Consider the following 21,834-nt stretch of genomic DNA (forward strand, 5'->3'; position numbering starts at 1 on the left):
TAGTGCTGTGTAATTACCACAGTACTGAAATCCCTAAGTCTTAGCCAACCACGAAACCCTTTATTTGCCTTTTTAAAGACGCTTTTAATCATATCCCATTTTCTTTTTTCATTCCTAAATAAAATGGGCGTCTCCCATCAGAGTACTGTTTAGCCAATATTAATGTTCACAATTAGCATCTAAGGGTCATAAATATTTTTATAGATTATAAGTGGTGAAAAACTTCTATGATTAAAGTTTGTATTGTTACCCCGTAGTTCACAGTCTTCAAAATTATGTAACCTAAAGGTCTGATGCTAAATACCCATGTGTCTACTTACAGTAATTTCTGTTTCTCTAGTAGGCATGTGGGAGGAGAATAAGCTTCACATTGTTATAACTAAATGTTGCATATGAAGAGATATTTATGTTTCCTGCACATGCTGTTCATGTTATAAGATGCTCTCACTTACCTACAAAGTACTCCTCCATGCATAACTGATATTAGAGGGAGAAGAACCTTTTCGAATACTCAGCAATAAAAAGGAAATGTTCAAGTTGTCTCTTTATAAATTCTTCAATAACTATAAACAATTTATGAGGTTTTACACAATCTCCCAACCCTTCTTGTTTTTATCCCACAAAATTATGTTGTTTAAAATGCTTCGGGAAGAATATAGTCAGGAAAATGACCCTTTGATAAAACACATACTTATAGCCACAAATATATTCCTTGTAAAAGAAAGAGCCTGCACTCCCATCATAAACAAAAATTCAAAATAATGAGAGGAGGTTAAAACCCCCTTTATATTTATCAATTCTTTCATTCAGTTAAAAACAATGGGCTCAATGAAAATTTACAATGTGCCAGGCTATAAGTCTGGTTCTGAGCCCACAGAAATTAATAGCATTCACTTATTAGCTGCAGGAGATTATAGTCCAACAGGGGACATAAATGTACAATCATGTAATGAAGGTACAATATCAAGTTATAAAAAAACATAACACGTGCTATAGAAATGTCAAGAAGGGAAAGTCAAGTCTACATAAATGAATCACAGGAACAAAATGCTTATGCTGAAACCAAAACAGTCAGTAAGAATTTTGCCAGGGGTGGGCGCCTGGGTGGCTCAGTTGGTTGAGCATCAGACTTCAGCTCAGGTAATGATCTCACGGTTCTCATGAATTTGTGTCCCACATCGGGCTCTGTGCTGACAGCTCGGAGCTTGGAACCTGCTTCGGATTCTGTGTCTCCCTCTCTCTCTGCCCCTCCCCCACTCATACCATGCCTCTCTCTGCCTCTCAAAAATAAAGGAAACTAATAAAAAAAAATTTTTTTAAAGAATTTTACCAGGGGACAGGAACAGAATTGTCTAGAAGAACTGTCTTTGTCTTCCCCATACACACATGATGATTCCACATATCCACAAATACACGCACACAAGTGAGACGTTTTAAGGAACTATGGAACATTCTCTGCACCTTTGCCAACCTATGACTTCAAACACTCATTCCACCTTTTATATTCTGAGATAGAACAAAAGAGTTGTCACTGTCTAACACGTCTGTTATCGGAAAACCCACTCATTCCCATATCCAACTCGACTTCAACTCCTCTGCCGATACTTTCTTGATATTTGAAGAAAATAAACTGTCTCTCCAAGAGTTTTCATTTTATTTGTATCTATTATCATGTGGCAGCATATATTCTGCTTCTCATAATTATTTTAAAAAATATTTTATGTCTTATACACAACTTTGTTCTCCTAATTTCCTTCTTTTTCAGGTTCTAACTTGTCTTTTACAGCTATTTGCATAGATCATGTGTTTCATTCCAATCACTGACTTTTAGGATATGAGATGATTTCATGTAATTTACTATAGATTTTCAGCAGGTAAATTAAGTTAAGGATACTTACTTTAAAGGTCAAACAGACAATATATATTATGTAACAGAATAAGAACTCCAAAAAATGAAGAATAAGACCTCCAGATATCTTAGAAATGTATTTATTGCTTTTCAAAAATTTTCTCCAGGGACACCTGGGTGGCTCAGTCGGGTAAGCATCTGACTCTTGATTTCGGTTCAGGTCACGATCTCAAGGTTCATGAGTTTGAGTCCCGCATCGGGCTCCTTACTGGCAGTATAGAGCCTGCTTGTGGATATCTCTGTCCCTCTCTGTTTGTCCCTCTCCTGTTTGCTCTCTCGCTTTCTCTCAATACATAAATAAACTTTAAAAAAGTTTTCTCAAAAGTGAGAACCTTCTATATAATCCACATATATTCCCAGTATCAGAAAATAATCTGTCATTCTACTGTGTTCTTTTCCTAAATCACTGAATTGCAATGGGACCTTTTGAAAGTCTCGTTCATGTTTTTTCTCTGGTATCAATAGTCTGCTATGATTTTCTTATTAGTCTCATGCCAGTGAGTATAGAGAAACATTATCAGTCATGTCAGAAAGGAAAGGATGATACGTGTCAACTGAGTTCCCATTCTAGAAAGCCTTTCTATCTACTGAAAACAACAGTGTTTCCTGAAATTTGACAAGACTCATCTTTTAAGTTGTGAAAAAAAATAATCAAAAGATCAATACAAATATAACCCGGCGACATTTTTTTGAATTAAAATGGCATTTCAGTGTCAATCAGTCTTCTGTTTTGGGGCATGTCATGTCGCCAACATAGACAAAACACTAAAATGAGCTCTTGGGTCCACACGGTGTATGACAGCAGACTGATGACGATGTGGGCCACAATCTTCTAGGGTTATACTCACTTTGAAATGCTTCAAATATCAAGTTTAATTGGAGTTTATTATTCCCTGTGAGGAGCTGGCTTTTAGTCTTTACGCTGAGGAAGACAACCAGTGACAACTATATTCATATAAACAACAAAAGTGAATCTAGGTGAGTGTATAACCCCTTACCACTCGAACTAAGGTCCAGAAAATTCAATTGTGTAAAATGGAAAATCGTATTAGCATAAGGTTAAAGAGATAACTGAACAAAACGAGCGGCAGAGGTCAGGATCTGATGGCCAAACGAATTCTATTAGAAGTTGCTTTATTGTGAGGCACATTATCACAGAATTTCTCTGTTTATAACCTGAACAAAGGTGAAGAGAAATGTATAAAACCACTGATGAAGAACTAACTTTTTCTCTCACAACAGATACAATTCAGACTTATGTTCATTATTATTTTTTTTCATCCTATCCCTGGAGTTAATGTGAAAAGCTAAGCTTACCGCTCTTTCATAAAATGCACAATGAAATGTATTATTGTAATTTTGAAAGAAGTAAAAAACTTTTATAGTTTGAACTCCTATTCAGTTTTGATAATTATGATTAGATGATTAGCTTCCGCCTACAATTCTTCTGCTATCTCAACGCTGAGGGTAATTTGGGTCATGCGTTAACATCCTTACATGACTCCATAGTCCTTAGACCAATTTTGGATACACAGAGATTATGTAACAAAAGCTTCTTGATTACAGCCAAAATATTTTTGAGCTCATTGATATTGTGATTCAAGATATAGTGGAAAGAAGCCAGAAACTAAGTTATCGCTCCATGTACACCTAGACAAATTATGTTGGCCTCACCAGTCAAATAAAATAATGGGGGATGGGGAGAGAGAGAGAGAGGAAGAGGGGGAGGTAGAGGAAGGAAGGAAGGAAGGAAGGAAGGAAGCAGAGAAACAAAGAAGGAAGGAAGGGAGGAAGGAAGGAAGGAAAGAAGGGGAGAAAGGAAGGAAGGCAGGGAGGAAGGGAGGAAGAGAGGGAGGAGGGAAAGAAGGGGAGAAAGAAAGAAGGAAGGCAGGAAGGAAGGGAGGGAGGAAGGTAGGGAAGGAGGAAGGGGCAAAGGGAGGGAGGCAGGGAGGATGGGAGGAAGAGGAGAAGAAGGCAGAGGCAGAAGAGAGGGGAAGAGAGAAAAGAGATTGAGCTCTAAGGTTCTTTTATATTACTAATCTTTCATTAATACTCAAATTTCTGAGATTCAGAACAGTCTCTAAAAAATGTAGATAGGCTGGCTCAGTTGGTTAGGCTTTGGTTCCAGTCATGATCTCACGGTTTGTGGGTTTGGGCCCACAAATGGGGTGGCACAGAGCCCACTTTGGTTCCTCTGTCTCCCTCTCTCTCTGCCCCTCTTCCACTCCTTCTTTCTCTCCCTCTCAAAAATAAATGAACATTTAAAAAATTGTAGATAGGTCATTTATTATCATTAAAACACTGCTGATTTCCCTTGAGCTACTCCTACTGTAAAAGTTTGATCTCTAGACCCATTTCCAAGCCTTGTAAAAGGGAAATGGTAGGTTTGAGAGCAGTTATTGAACAATGGTTTGTTAAGTAGAGCTTTAACGACAGCAAAATTCATACACATGATGTAGGTATTCAGGGAATTTTGGTGGCATTTAGGGAATTTATGTTTTATAGTTTATTTAATAGAGGTGAACATCCAGTGGAAAAACCCAGTCTTGTACTGGGCTCTCCTAGTCATGATTTTTGGAAGTTATATACTCTCATTTTCTAAATTGTAACTTCTGCTCCAGCAGAGGACTCCATATGTTGAGTTCCATGTTTTTCTTCTTCTCCTCCTTCTCTTCCTCCTCCTCCAACTTCTTCTTCTCTGTAAAGTCTATTTCCCAATGTGCTCTAAGGACCTCTTCAGATTTCCTCATTAGTAAAAATTTCATTGCTTATTTTTTTCTTCATTTAGTTATTTTTTTTGTTAAAGTCTAACACAAAAGAATTGCTCATCTTTCCTTCATTCCTCTGGCAAGGTACCAGACCTGTGGTAGAGCCTGGCAAGAATCTATCTCATTAACTTGGTTTTATCACATGTCTCTTCTGGATCAAATTATAATTTCTCACTTGTTTTTCTCACTTTTTTTATTTTGGAAAAGAAAATTAAGTTTCCACAAACAAAACTATGAGAGGAAAAATAGCTTTTGCATCAGCAAAACTTAGGAAGAAATAAAATGTTATTCTATCTAAAGAGAGTATCTATGTGTGAGGGATGCACGTGTGTGTGTGTGTGTGTGTGTGTGTGTGTGTGCGCGCGCACACGTGCACTTATATGAATTCAGTCTACTTGGACTTCCTATAATGATTTAGAATGTAAGGTGTAAAATATATATAACAATAAAATAAAACAAATTCTCTTGCATCATAAGCTCCTGAACTTGCTAAGTGGTCAAGACAAATACACATGAAACATTTCCTAACCAAGTATGGTTCTAAAATAAGTGGTTTGGGCATTAAGAGTAATCTGCTTTTCTCACTTACTACATTATTACATATCTTTGTTAATAAAGACATATAATTATGTTCATAGCTATGTTGTAGTCTTACATTTTATGTAGACATTGTGTATGTGTGTGTGTGTAATTATTTTAGGTTTGTGTTGTTCTTGTTGCAGAACAAATAAGCAATTTAATAATAGTTGCTACTACTAAAAACTCTGTAATGTAGCGTACATGTATTTAGATCTTATAAATGCATTTGTATGCTTTTCTCCAATGCAATTTTCCCAGGACCACTTCCTGTTTTTAAAACCGAACAATTTTCTCTTTTTAAAAATAATGATGTTTTTAAAGCTTAGTTTTTTTTTTCAATATATGAAATTTATTGTCAAATTGGTTTCCATACAACACCCAGTGCTCGTCCCAAAAGGTGCCCTCCTCAATACCCATCACCCACCCTCCCCTCCCTCCCACCCCCCATCAACCCTCAGTTTGTTCTCAGTTTTTAACAGTCTCTTATGCTTTGGCTCTCTCCCACTCTAACCTCTTTTTTTTTTTTTTTTTTTCTTTCCTTCCCCTCCCCCATGGGTTTCTGTTAAGTTTCTCAGGATCCACATAAGAGTGAAACCATATGGTATCTGTCTTTCTCTGTATGGTTAAAGCTTAGGTTTAACAGTGACAATTTTAAAACGTTCTCAAAGTGATAGTATTTCTCATCGTATAAGTTACAGAGAATGATTTTGTTTGCAATCAGTCTTCCTTTCTGGTGAAGAAAATCAACATTTTTTACACATATATTACCTTCCTAATCTTCCTAACCTTCATAATCTTTATGAATAGCCTATTTATGTTACTGTTCATTTTTTTCCCCTGCTGATGTGTATCTTTATTAAATTGTAAAAATTCTTTACATATTAACAATGTAACCTTTTAATGGCTGTATATATTATACTTACATTTTAGTCCCAGTTGGTTTCTGCCTTTTGATTTTGTTCAGTGTGACTGTACCACACAATACTGTTACAATTTCACACAAATATCTATCAAAAGGTAGATACCTTTTCCTCTTTGGCCTGACTGCATCAGTCTTTTGAATCAAGTTAAAATTACTCACTTGCTCTTCTTACTTTTTTATTAAAAAATATATATATAGTCCCCTCTGAATTAATTCTAAAAGGAAAAGAATGGAAACCTTTATTCAGAATGGCAGCTTAGTGAATAAAAACAACAACAACAAAAAAGAAATCCTCCAGTAGTAAAGGTAGGGCAGTGAGGAAAAGGTCAAAAGCTCGGAGTTCTGCGTGTTAGCTTAGAGAGGACATCCCACAGGGTGGGACTCTCCAGGAAGTGGTGTATCTTTCCAACCAGCCATCATTACATGGTTTAGAGTCCCAGATTGCTAGAAGACATGAATCCAGAAAAGACAAGATGGAGATAGAAGTAGCTCATCCAATCATCACTCCTCCTGACCCACTTGGGGAACCTGTGCTTCCCAGCCCTACAGTTTTGTTGAGATGTCTTGATCACCAAAAGTGGGAAACCCTTCCACCAAGGATCATCCTTAGAGAACACGGTAAAGGTTCCATTTAACCTAAATATTTTCTTGTCTCGATCAAGAAGGTCAGGCAAAGAAAGGAATTGCTACTATACTAGAAATGATCATGGGTGCTAAATATCAAAAGGAAATAGGGTTCCTATTACACTATGGAGACAAGAAGTCACAAGTCTGAAATTCAGGAGATTCACTGGGGTATCTTTATATTTGCATATCCAGTGACAGACATGGGGTGGGGGCGGGGGAGAAGTGGTAGCAAGTATGGCCTGATAAGGTCATACTAACTAGGATCTCACATCTCTCAGAGAAGGTTGGGGTTAAACCACTGGGCAAGGAACCCAGACCAGTGTGAATGCTGATTGAGTGTGAGGGAAATGAATAAATGGTAGAGAACAGACATAATAAATATTAGTTATGGTCTTGGCACTGACTGCAAAAACGGAGACTGTAACTCGTCTCCCTGATACGTGTTTTCCTTGAAAACTGTAATTAACTGCCAAACAGAAGAAACAATGGCATGGGGGAGATTGCAACTAACCTGGAGTATGGATGGATGAGCAGTACACAGGATGAACTATCGCAGACATTATCAGTGCTTTATCTGTATCCCACAGAGACTTTCCAGGCAGACTGGCCTAACTTTCAGCTCCCAGAATTTATGGTATTTTGGCTGAAGTTCTCTGAGGCTGCACTGTGCATCGTGGAAGTGGCAGAGAGCTAAGACCTCTCCAGAGCTATTCTCCACCAATGGGCCCAGGTTCTCCTGAATAAATACTTCAGTCCTCCACTCCTTAGAAGGGAGGATGCTGGAGGGCATGTACTTACTAGAGGTCTCCAGGAGCTCCTCAAAAGCTCCGGTGAACCAGTGATACATTGGCTTCCTCTAGTCAATCTCACTTCCTACCCCACCAACAAATGTTCCTGGGATCACCTCCCTAATAAACCATTTCCACTAAAATCCTTGCCTTGCCACCTGCTTTTAAGGAGATCCAGAACTCAAACCAAATGTATTAAACTCCCAGTGGCCTTCCCTAGTGCCCTGTGTCTCTGACTCTGAAGGTCTAAAGGATAAACTATCTCTGCCAAGGCAGTGAATTATGAATTGATCATTAATAACAAAGGTTATTTTTGACGACCCATACCCTCTCTCCTAAATTGTTTTTTTTTTTTTTATTTTGTGTTTCTTAGAATAGCAAAAATGCAGAAAAGAAGAATGTTCAATTTTCATACAAATCAGATTTGGATCATTTGATTGGTGTCACATTCATATTTGGGTAGGAGCCCCAAAGCATAAGATAAGAGGAGCAAAGATACACCACTTAATTCCTCATTTCATCCTCTTCTCCTTGATTTTTCTTTCTCTCTTTCCTGTTTTCTTTCTTTGTTTCTTTTTTTTTTTTTTTTTGGCTTATTCAAAAGTACTTGTACTATAATAGCAACAGTCAATAGAAATATAAGCTAGCTACATATATAATTTTAAATTTGCTAGTAGCCATATGTTATAAAGTAAAATGAAACAGCTGAAATTAATTTTAATAGTATATGCAACCAAATATAACCAAAAGATGATCATATCAGCATGAAATCAATATAAATTAAGATATTTTATATTCTCTTTAAAAAACTTTTTTTTAACGTTTATTTATTTTTCAGAGACAGAGAGAGACAGAGCTCAAGCAGGGGGGAGGCAGAGAGAGAGGGAGACACAGAATCCGAAACAGGCTCCAGGCTCCGAGCTGTCAGCACACAGCCCTACGCAGGGCTCGAACCCACAAACCGTGACATCATGACCTGAGCGGAAGTTGGACGCTCAACCGACTGAGCCACCCAGGCGCCCCTGTAGTCTTTTCTTATTAAGTCTTTGAAATCTGGTGTGGATTTTACACCTCACAGTGCACCTCATTTGGGAGTTGTCAAATTTCAGGTGCTCGATAACCACTTCTGGCTAATTGCTACTCTCCTGGACGATGTACATCCAGAACTTTTCTGTGAAATCACACACACCTTCTTCATTACCTCTTAATGTCCTTAATTTTTTTGTAAGCATGTATTATCTCTAGATATGTGATAAGAGCAGTAAATATGACACCTCACTTGTATAGGAGGAAGTTTGTGAAAAATGCTCACATGAATTACTTGAGCGTTGCCACAACTTAACCTTTTTAATTCTCCACTGAACTATACAATTAGTGGGTGTTCATGAAATACTTGATGAAAAAATACAGTAGTGAATTCCTAGAGAGCACTGGGGAACAATAAGAGAATATCTTCCCTCGAACAGGGTTGTAGACAAGCACTTTTTATTTGACATACCCGATAAAGGCAGGGATGGCTTGTATTTCCTTAGTGACTTATATTTTCTCAGGTAGGTTTAATATACATCATTTGACAAATTTAGGTCAATATTTATTTTTCCACGCCGATAATTAAAGATAAGTTTTAGAGAGTCACTTATTCAGGGGCGCCTGGGTGGCTCAGTCAGTTAAGTGTCTGACTTCGGCTCAGGTCACGATCTCATGGTTCGTGGGTTCGAGCCCCGCATCGGGCTCTGTGCGGACAGCTCGGAGCCTGGAGCCTGTTTCAGATTCTGTGTCTCCCTCTCTCTGTCCGCCCCTCCCCCACTCACACTGTCTGTCTGTCTCTCTCTCTCTCTCTCTCTCTCTCCCAAAAATAAACAAACATTAAAAAAAATTCAGACAGTCACTTATTCCAGATCACACAGCTGGTGACTTGTGTACACAAAACCGAAATGTAACACCATAGCTGCTCTGCCAGCCCTTTTTCCTGCACACCTGCTCCAAAAACAAAGAAGACAGGAGAAACAGCACATCATAATTATGTTGTTTTAACAATGTTGCATGTGCCTGGTAATTTAAAGTAACCGTGTCCCCTTTTTTAAGAAAAGCAGAGTGGACAGAATTAACAACAGAAACCCTATACCTGTCTTGTTTGGAACAGATGCAGCCAAGACCTGTAGAGCTGTTCTTTCTGTATTTGAAACACAACTGACAAGAAATTGAAAGAAAATTAACATTGAATCCCTTGCTTCTGTCATCTAACAGCCTCCACTAAAATCAAGGAAACACTACCAACACACACACACACACACACACACACACACACACACACGCACACACACACCATACACAAACATTACAATTGCCTGTTTGGCCTTATTTATTTGTCTTAGCTGAAAAGCTGGGTTTGCTTAATTGCTATTCTGAAGTGAAACATGGAGACCTTTTTGATACTGTGATTACTTCAGCCATTGTTTTAGAAGCCCGGAAATTGTTACCCTGAATCTTCATTTTCACATTTTTCTATGTTGTAATTTTGGAGTCATTTAAATTCTCTGAGGATGTGATGATGTGGTGTAGTTCACATATAAATACCAGGTTGCCAGAGCAAAACTCACTGTTGAAAAATTATGCACCAACAGAAAAACTATAATATTGCTGCAAAGGAAAAACCCATATTTTATTTCTACATCAGTCTTGCCACATTTCTTAAAGATGATTTGATAAGTAAGTACCACACATTAAGACAACACCCATGCACATGTTCAAATAAACATGTTACCAGTGGCACAGCTGGGCACAAAAGTATACCTTCAACTATATGTTGACAAAATTAGCCTCCATATAATGTTGCATCCATTTAATCATGAATCTTTTAATCTACAAACTGCACTAATTTGCTGGTATTAGATTTATTCAAAAATTGTCTTGCAAAAAGGAAGAAAGCGAGTTAGAGGTATATAAAATCTGTGTATATATGTGTTTTGACTAATTCCTGCTATGGCTTGGTGCAAATATTTACATAAGTTATTTCTTCTTAGATTGTTTAAAGTTTGTGCACATCAGGACAAATGCACTCCTTCACCTATTTAACCTATTCTCCCCATCCACCTCCCCTCTGGTAACCATCAGTTTGTTCTCTGTAGTTAAGAGTCTGTTTCTTAGAGCTAGATAGTATTACGCTAAGTGAAGTATGTCAGTCAGAAAAAGACAAATACCATATGACTTTACTCATATGTGGAACATAAGAAACAAATGACCATAGAAAAAAAAAAGGCAAACCAATAAATGACTATTTCCTCTTAGATTATAGAGGAATGGGGGGGGGGATAGAAGGAGAGAAAGAAAAGGAAAGAGAGAGAGCAAGAGAGAAAATTAGAAAGAAAGAATTTTCCCAGCATCACACAATCTGTCTATTGAGAAATTGGTAGTCCTGTACCAATATAGCTTACTTGGTTTTTATAAAGTAACGCCGGTCACGGCATTCTTTACCTCAGTTGTTTGGTTTTCTTTTTGTTTTCCTTTTTGCTATCATATCTTTACTCAGAAAATTAATTGGCTGAAAGCTGACAAACTTTGCATTAGTTATATTGAAGACATGGACACCACTGCAATTGCTCGGGCAAATGGATTTGACCATGAACTTGCCATTATCTTGTCCTTAAAAAACCAGAAATCCCATTCCTTATCTTTTTATTCACAATTGTGGAATGACAGTAGCAGTGGCTCTATTTATTGGTGCTGCACACAGCTTCGGATATCTCCGCAAACAAACAAGAAGAATGCACAGATAGAGCCCTACTGTTTACATATGGGCGTCATTCTTGTCCTATGCATATTACTATGATGGTAGAATGTTCTTTACCCTGTTGGTTCTGAAAAGAATTAAATCACACTTCCTATGTCAAATGGAAAAGGTGAGGCCATACATTGGGTGAGTCACCAAAATGCTAGAAATTTCTCAGCTGAGAAACCAGGTAGATGCCAGTATGGGACTTATCATTAGACCATTGCCCCGAAAAAGAATGCTGTCATTTACAATTCTGTCATTTCACAAATATTAATGGAGATACTGTGTGCTAAAAAGTGATCTGTGCTTGTTGAGGGGGCAATGGGGTATTGGGCGATTTTAATTACAAGAGAAAAACTCAAGACTATGTAAATTGGAAAGAAAAGAATTCTGAGCCATGGGGCTCTGCCCCTTCCCACCCTAGAGTCCTCTTGAGTCTTAAAGGCTTACTCCAGGTTTCTGTTTAATCTTTTAATTTTAAAAGAAAAAGTATTTCTCTCATAAGAACAAATGGAAGGATGGAGGTAACTGGTACCCATTAAAAAAGAACATAATCAACTCCCAAGTATTCTTGGAATCTGTGTAATTTCTTTATGGTCATGACATAATCCTCCAGGAAATTTTCATCAACCCTATGGTGGTATCAAGATTTCTGAAAAAAACAAAACAAAACAAAACAAAACAAAAAACAAAAAACAAAAACAAAAACAAAAAACAAAGAAACAAACAACAAAAACAAAAAAAAACCCAAAAAATACAAAAAACAAAAACAAACAAACAAATAAAACCACAAAGAAACAACGACAGAAAACTTAACCTCTGCATTTATCTTTAAAGAGAAGGGAAATTTATGTTTTCTCCCTCACTTTGATTATTTCGTCTTGGATATATTTCTCATTACAGCTACAGAGCCAAACTAGTGGAAAGAGATTCCTTATTGGGCCATGTACATCTACAGGAGTTCCTTAAGGAAAAGAGTTCCTTCAAATTAAGTTCTCTATGTTGTGTATCACTAACATCTCCACTTCCTAAATGCCCTCCCAGGTGGGTTTATTTTTGAGAGCTATCAGATCAACTTTCAAGAGGTAGCATATAAGTGATCTGGAATATTCCTACCCTCACATTTGTTTTTAAACTGCAGGATTTCACTTCCTTGGCTAATAGAAAAAATGATCTAATGTTCATGAGGTAATTTGAATTTTTCTTCCTTCCTTCCTTCCTTCCTTCCTTCCTTCCTTCCTTCCTTCCTTCCCCTCTCTCTTTCTTTTCTCCCTTCACATCCATGTGTTAACTCTGTGGAGGAACTGAAGACTCATGGTCAAATGTCAGCACCATTTCAGTGCATAAGGGTTTTTAGTGTCACTATTCCAAACAGTCTATTTCTTTGCCAACCCAGGAAAGCATCAGAAAGACCTCTGGTAGCTATAGTAACATAACCACAAGCTGCTCAATTTTAGACACTTGTTTTGTGTATCTGATTCCCTCTCTATTTTGCAGAAAATCAGAAGCTAATGGGACACAGCTGCTTTCACATTGGTTTGCTTATTAAGCTAAATTCAAATTGTGTCTTGCTTTATTCATTTAATTAATAGGGTATCAGTCTTCAACATACCAGTGTATGTTATTTGAATCCCCAATATTTATGAAAAAGATGTAAAAAAAAGAATTTTACTAGAAGACATGTGGAGAAAAATATCTGGCAGCACTTTTAATTATTTCATTAAAATTCATTCTCAAATACAGTATCTTAATATATAATAGATGAATTTGGCTTCAGTTGAATGAGAAGTCATTAAGATCTAACTAGAGAATGGTAATAAAAGAAAAGTCTATTGATAAAAGAGGTATTTGGACATGTAGTTTGAAATAGTTTTCTGGTCCACTATGATAATATGTTAACTAACTACCTGTTAACTAACTAAGTACCATTCTTTATCCCAGAGTAACAGAGTAAATGGTGTTATGCTATAGAAGATATATATATCTATAGGTATCTATAGGTCTCTATATAGATATAGATCTCTCTCTCTATAGATAGATAGATAGATAGATAGATAGATACAGAGAGATATCTATGTATATAGATAGATAGATAGAGTTATGCACCAAGTAAACATTCATTTTCTTGAATCATTCAAACATTCCTTTATTTGTCTAGACATTTGCCCATTCAACTATTCATATATTTACTAAGCATGAAGCGAGATATTGCAAATATGGGCATGAAATAAAATTCAGTTTCCACATGTAGACACAAAAATAACTGAAATAGAGCTTGACGTGTGCAACAAAACAAATATACAAATACACGGTGCAAGTGGACCATATTTTGAGAACTACATATTTGGTGAATTACAGGGGAGGAAATGAACAACGTACTCTGGGGAAGAAAGGGCAGATTAGAGAAAGTACCTCAGAGGATTTGATGATCAAACTGAACCTTGATGCATGAGTAACAACAGCTCTTTGCTTGTAATACAGATGCAAAACCACAGTAGCATAAAACATGGTAAGTGTGAGAAATTGCAGATTGTGCCTTTTAGACTGTCCCAAACCCCTATTAATGTCAAAGGATGCTCTATTGTCTGAACTCCTGGGAGGGGTTTTGGTCTGAACAGCACTTCCAAGAATTGATTGCACATCTGTTCAACAACTCTAATTTGAAAAGAAAAGGAACTAATAATTATTATGTATCCTGTATATCCAGGAGCATGTGACATACTTTAGATGCCTTTTCTCATAAATATTATTATTATTACCTTCACTTGAAATGTGAGGAAGCTGAGGTTTAACAAGTGGGGGAACTATTTAAGCTTAGTAAAGGACAGAGATAAGGTTGCAATCTATGTCTGCCTGACTTCAAATCCAGTGCTCTCCAAAGCATTATTCCAATGCCAATAGCCCAAGGATCAAATCTTTGACACAAAGAAAGGCCAATGGATGAGAAAAAGTCAAGTAGGACACAGTAAAGATTATCAGTCACACCTTGGTGACATTCAGGCAAGAGATCACCACTTTCTGATGCTGTCAGGTAAGAAGTATGTAAGAAGGCTGTGAGGTAAAGATCTCTTCATTAATAGACTGATTAAGTTTCAGCCCCCTTTTCCCCCTTGGCCAAGTTAACTGGTTTATTGTGTTGGCTTCTGCAATAGATTCTCCCTTTGAACACACTTCCATTCACATTTAAAATGTTCTGGTAGTTCATTTTTGCTTTTGTTTCCCTTGCCTCTGGAGACATGTCTAGTAGGAAGTTGCTACAGCCAAGGTCAAAGAGATTGCTGTTTGTTTTCTCCTCTAGGATTTTGATGGGTTTCCTGTCTTACATTTATGTCTTTCATTCATGAATTAATTTTTGTGTATGTGTGAGAAAGTGGTCCAGTTTCATTCTTCTGCATGTCACTGTCCAGTTTTTCCAACACCATTTGTTGAAGAGGGTGTCTTTTTTCCATTGGATATCCGTTTCTGCCTTGTCAAAGAATAGTTGACCATATATTTGTGGGTCTATTTCTGGGTTCTCTATTCTGTTTCATTGATCTATGTGTTTGGTTTTGTACCAGTACCATACTGTCTTGATGATTACAACTCTTTATACAGCTTGAAGTCTGGGACTGTGATGCCTCCAGCTTTTTTTTTTTTTTTTTTTTTTTTTTTCATGACTGCTTTGGCTATTTGGGGTCTTTTCTGGTTCCGTGAACATTTTAGAGTTGTTTGTTCTAGCCCTGTGAAAAATGTTCCTGTTATTTTGATAGGGATTGAACTGAATGTAGAGATTGCTTTGGGTAGTAGAGACATTTGAAAAAAAAATGTTCTTCCAATTCATTAGCATGCATTTTCCATTTCTTTGTGTCCTCTTCAGTTTCTTTCATAAGAATCTATAGTTCTCAGTCTACAGATCACTTACCTCTTTGGTTAGGTTTATTCCTAGGTATCGTATGGTTTTTGGTGCAATTGTAAATGGGGTCGATTCCTTGATTTCTTTTCCTGTTGCTTCGTTATTGCTGTATAAAAGTGCAGCAGATTTCTGTATGTTGATTTTATATCCTGCAACTTTGCTGAATTCATGCATCAGTTCTAGCAGGTTTTTTTTTTTGGTGGAGTGTTTCAGGTTTTCCACAGAGAATATCATGATATGTTCAAACAGTGAAAGTTTGATTTCTTCCTTGTCAATTTGAATGCCTTTTATTTCTTTTTGTTGTCTGATTGCTGAGGCGAGGAATTCCAGTACTATGTTGAACAACAGTGATGACAGTGAACATCCCTGTCATGTTTCTGACCTTAGTTTTTCCCCATTGAGGATGGTATTAGCTGTGGGTCTTTTATATATAGTCTTTATGATGTTGAGGTATGTTTCTTCTATCCCTACTTTCTTGAGGATTGTTATCAAGAAAGGATGCTGTATTTTGTCAAATGCTTTTTCTTCATCTATTGAGGGGATCATAGGATTACTTTTATTAATGTGATATATCACATGGTTTGATTTATGGATATTAAACCACACCTGCAGCCCAGGAATAAATCCCACTTGATCATGGTGAATAATTCTTTCAATGTATTGTTGGATTCGATTTGCTAGTATCTTGTTGAGAATTTTTATATTCATGTTTATCAGGGAAATTGGTCTGTAATTCTCCTTTGTAGTGGGGTCTCTGTCTGGTTTTGGACTCAAGGTACTGCTGGCCTCATAGAATGAGCTTGGAAATTTTCCTTCCATTTCTATTTTTGGAACAGTTTGAAAAGAAAAGCAAAAATGAACTACTGGGACCTCATCAAAATAAAAAGTTCCTGCACAGTGAAGGAAACAATCAATAAAACCAAAAGGCAACTGGTAGAATGGGAGAAGATATTTGCAAATGACAAATTAAAGGGTTACCATCCAAAATCTACAAAGAACTTATCAAACTTAACACCCCCCATAAAAACAAACAATCCACGTAAGAAATGGCAGAAGACATGAACAGATACTTTTTCCAAAGAAGACATCCAGATGTCTAACAGACACATGAAAAGATGCTCAACGTCACTCATCCTAAGGGAAATACAAATCAAAACCACAATGAGATATCATCCCATGCCTGTCAGAGTGGCTAAACTCAACAATTCAGGAAACAGCAGATGTTGGTGAGTTTGGGGAGAGAGGGGAACACGTTTGTACTGTTGGTGGGAATACAAACTAGTGCAGCTACTATGGAAAACAGTATGGAGTTTCTTCCAAAAGTTAAAAATAGAACTACCCTATGACTCAGCAATTACACTACTAGGTATTTACCCGAAGGATGCAAAAATGCTGATTTAAAGGGGCACATGCACCCCAATGTTTATAGCAGCACTATCAACAATAGCCAAAATATGGAAAGAACCCAAATGTCCATCAACTGATGAATGGATAAAGATGTGGTGTATATATACAATGGAATATTACTCAGTGACCAAAAAGAATGAAATCTTGCCATTTGCAACAATGTGGATGGAACTAGAGAGTATTATGCTGGGTGAAAGAAGTCAATCAGAGAAGGACAAACATATAATTTCACTAATACATGGAATTTAAGAACTAAAACAGACAAACATGGGGGAAGGGAAGGAAAAATAAAATGAGATCAAATGAGAGAAGGGGGCAAACCACAAGAGACTTTTAAATACAGACAGCAAACTGAGGGTTTCTGGAGGGGTGTTGGGTGGGGGAATGAACTAAATGGGTGATCCCGTTTGTTGGGATGAGGACTGGGTGTTATATGTAAGTGATTAATCAGTAACTTCTACTCCTGCAATCAATACTACACTGTGTGTTAACTAACATGAATTTAAATAAAAAATTTAAAAATAAAAAAGGAATAAAATAAAATGTCCTAGTACCCTCCTAGCAAAGGCCCCAGTGCCCTAACTCCTATAGCAAGTACAATTGCCACTATTCTGTCTTTCAGTGCCTAATACTTACCTGTCTTTTCAACTAGAAGGAAACATCTTAAAAATTAGGGCCATGTTTCATTTACTGTTACATCCACAATACCTAACAGACTATCTAGAACATAGAGAGCATGATTGTTAATATCATGCACAATGAGGGAATAAATTACACAAGCTCACCGTGAATCTGAAGTTGTGCGTTCAGATACTGGGGAATAGCAACATTCAAACACCAGGCAGAACTGTATACAGAGATATGGAAAGAGACTGATGGTGGGATCCAGGTGAGCTTCTTGCATTGGGGCCTAGAAATTGGTCCTCCTCTAATACTCACTTTAGGCACCATCTGCAGTGTGAAAACAGGCAGCTAGTTTGCATCAAACAGCAAGCAGAAGAACCACAGTGCAAGTTTGGGTTTTATGGATGAGATGTCAATTCCCAGTGGTGAGGAGGGGAGGAAGAACTGAGAACAAGACAGAGGGCCATTCCTAAAAGTATTAGGATAGTAAGCCAGTGGCTGACAAAGCAGTTCAGGCTTGAGGTAATGGAAAAGGAATGCAGTTGACTGACGGAGGTAATGGGTAGAGATTTTGTCTCGGAGACAAGGCAGACTACAAGTCTGAAGCGCAACGTGGTAGACTTGTGAAGGCCTACTATAAATCCAGCTCTACTAAATAATAGTTTTTGGTAGTATGAGGCTTAAGTAAAGCTTATGTATACCTTTCTGGCTATTGGTAGACCATGCGAGAGCCTCCAAATAAGTCTCCTCAGCGGCACAAATGGCAGCAAGCTAATGGTTTACATGTTATTGTTACTTGATACATCCCTACCTACACATACAGTCTGTCGGCAGGTACAGTGAAAGACTGACTTCTAAAAGGGCAAGAAAGCAATGGGGGTGAGGAGCATGTCTATCCTTTAGAGTCTTTTATCTGACCCACATCCTTTAGGCACATAGTTGCTGGGTTAAGGGTAAATTAAGAAAGGTAGAATTCACCATGCCTGGATTGTTGCTCGCACGGGTACTTGAACTCCAACTGGACTTGACTCTGCCCTAACTCACAGTTTTTGTATGTAATCAAAGTTTAGTGGTCATCATCTTAAAATACACTGTCATGTGTATAAAATGCTCTCTGTAAGCCTCATGGTAACCACAAAATAAAAACCTACAGTAGATACATAAAAGATAAAGAGAAGGGAACGAAAGCTTCCCACTAGGGAAAATCATTACATTACAAAGAAGATAGCAATAGAGAAAGAAAAGAACAAAGAGACTACACAACAGCCAGACAACAGTTAATAACATAGCAGTGGAAGTCCTTCTAATCAATAATTCCTTTCAATGTAAATGGATTAAATTCTCCAAAAGACAGAGTGGCTGGATGGATAGAAACACAATACCCAACTATACACTATCTACAAGCAACTAACTTCGACTTTAATGACACACACAGGCTCAAAGTGAAGGGATGGAGAAAGGTATCCCATGAAAATGGAATCAAAAGAGAGCAGGAGTAGCTGTATTTATATCAGACAAAATAGACTTTAAGTCCAAAAGGGACATAAGAGACAAATAAGGTAATTATATAATGACAGAGGCCAACTATCAAGAAATATAACAATTATAAATAATACGCACCAACACTGGAACACCTAATTAAGATAATCTAAAGGGGGAAATGAAAGAAATACTATAATACTAGTGTTTTTCAATACCCACTTTCAACAACGAATAGATCCTTCAGACAAAAAAATCAATAATGAAACAATGGACTTGATCTATACCTTAGATCAAATAAACCTAACAGATACTACATAATATTCTATTTAACAGCAGCAGAATACATGTTATTCTCAAGTATGCATTAAACATTCTCCAGGTTAGATCATATGTTAGGTCACAAAACAATCTCAGCAAATCAAAAAAAGGCTAAAATCATGCCAGGTATACTTTCATACCATAGTGACATGAAACTAGCTCACTAATGGAAGAAAAAATTAGAAAATTCACAAATACGTGGAAATTAATGCATTCATGAAAAACCAACGGGTCAAAGAAAAAATCAAAAGGAAAATTAAAAAGTGTATCTTAGAATAAATGAAGAAATACAAGATACAAATAAAAATGAGGTGCAGCTAAAACATTTCCAAGAGAGAAGTGTATAGTCATAAATGCCTGTATTAAGAAAACTGTATCTCAAATAAACAACCCACCTTTTAACCTCAAGGAACTGGGAAAAAAGAACAAACTATGGCCAGAGTTAGGAGAAGGAAGGAGATAACAAATTTCAGAGCAGGAATAAAGGAAATAGAGAATAAAAATATAGAGAATGAGAAAAAAAAATCAATGAAACTAAGAGTTGCTTTTTGAAAAAATAAACAAAATTGATGAACCCTTAACAGACTTACCGAATCAGGAAAGAGAGAGAGAGCGAAAGAGAGAGAGAAGACTCAAATAAATAAAATTAGAAATGAAAGAGGAAACATTACAACTGATACCAAAGAAATACAAAGGATCATAAAACACTACTGTGAATAATTATATGCCAACAGTTTGTACAACCTAGAAAAACTAGGCAAGTTTCTAGAAACTACAGCCTGTCAAGACTGAATCACATACACACACAAAAATGGAAAATCTGAACAGAACTATAACAAGTGAGAAGAATACATTAGTAATACAAAATCTCCCAACAAAGAAAAGCTCAGGAACAGATGGCCTTGTGGATAAATTCTACTAAACACTTAAAGACTTAACACCAATTCTTCTCATACTTTTCAAAAAAAAATCGAAGAAAAAACACTCCCAAACTCATTCATGAAACTAGCATTACCCTGATATCAAAGCCAAATAGGACACTATAAGAAAATAAAAATACAGGCCAATATCCCTGATGAGCATTAAAGCAAATATTCTCAACAAATTACTAGCAAACCAAATTCAACAAAATCATAAAAAGATTATACACCATGATCAAGCAGGATTTATCCTTGGGATGCATAGATTGTTCCACACACATAAATCAATAAATGTGATATACCACATTAATAGAAAGAGAACAGTCATATTATCCTTTCAATAGATGCAGAAAAGCATTTGACAAATACAATATTCTTTCATGATAAAACCTCTTAGCAATGTAGGTATGGAAGGAACATACATTAAAATAATGAAGGCTATATACAATAAATCTGCAACTAACATACTCAAGGGTGAGAAGTTCAAAACTTTCCCTCTAAGATCAAGAACATAACAGGTCCACCAGGGTGGCTCAGTTGGTTAAGTGTCTGACTTTGGCTCAGGTCATGATCTCATGGTTTGTGAGTTCAAGCCCTGCATCTGGCTCTGTGCTGACAGCTCAGAACCTGGAGCCTGCTTCAAATTCTGTGTGTGTGTGTCTCTCTCTGCCCCTCCCCCACTCACACTCTGTGTCTCTGATTCAAAAATAAATAAACATTAAAAAAAAGAACAAAACAAATATGCCTGCTAACACCACTCCTATTTAATACAGTACTGGAAGACGTAGGCAGAGCAATTACATAAGGGGGAAAAATTATCCAAATTGAAAAGGAAGAAGTAAATGATCTCTGTTTGATGATGACATAACCTTATCTGTAGAAAATTTTAAAGACTCTATCAAAAAAAAAAAAATGTTAGAGGGGCACCTGGGTGGCTCAGTTGGTTAAGCATCGACTCTTGATTTCGGGTCAGGTCATGATCTCCCAGTTCATGAGATCGAGCCCTGCTATCAGCACAGAGACTGCTTGCCTCTTTGCCTCTCTCTCTGTCTCTCCCCAGCTTGCGCTGTGTCTCTATCTCTCAGATAAATGAATAACTTAAAAAATATGAAAAATATTAAATAAATTCAGTAAATTTGCAGGATAAAAATTGATATACAAAAGTTGACTGCATTTCTATACCCTAACAATGAAATATCTGAGAAAGAAATAAAAAGAGCAATCGCATTTGCAATACCACCAAAAACAATAAAATACTTAGGAATAAATTTAACCAAGAAAGTGAGAGATCTATACACCACAAACTGTAGGATATTAAAGGCAATTAAACTATAGAACATTAAAGGAAATTAAAGATAACACAATCAAATGGAAGCCTATACCATGTTCATGGATCAGAAAACTTAATATTGTTCACATGTCCGTACTACTCCAAACCATCTATAGGTGATGAAACCAAAAAAAGACAATGAATAGCCACAGCAATCTTGAGAAAGAAGAACAAAGCTGGAGCCATCACACTTCCTGATTTCAAACTACATTACAAAGCTACAATAATCAAGATAATATAGTATTGGCATAAAAACATAGACCAATGGAGCAGAATTGAGAACCCAGAAATAAACCCTCACGTACATGGTCAAGCAATATTTGACAAGGGGGCCAAGAATACTTAATGAGTAAAGGACAGTGTCTTCAGTAAGTGGTGCTGGGAAAATTGGATGTCCACCTGCAAAGAATGATATTGACCCTATCTAACACCACTCACAAAAATTAACTCAAAATAGATTAAAGACTTAAACATTAACACATAAAACTGTAAAACC

This window comes from Panthera leo, chromosome B4 (assembly GCF_018350215.1).
Source record: "Panthera leo isolate Ple1 chromosome B4, P.leo_Ple1_pat1.1, whole genome shotgun sequence".
NCBI classification, from domain to species: domain Eukaryota; kingdom Metazoa; phylum Chordata; class Mammalia; order Carnivora; family Felidae; genus Panthera; species Panthera leo.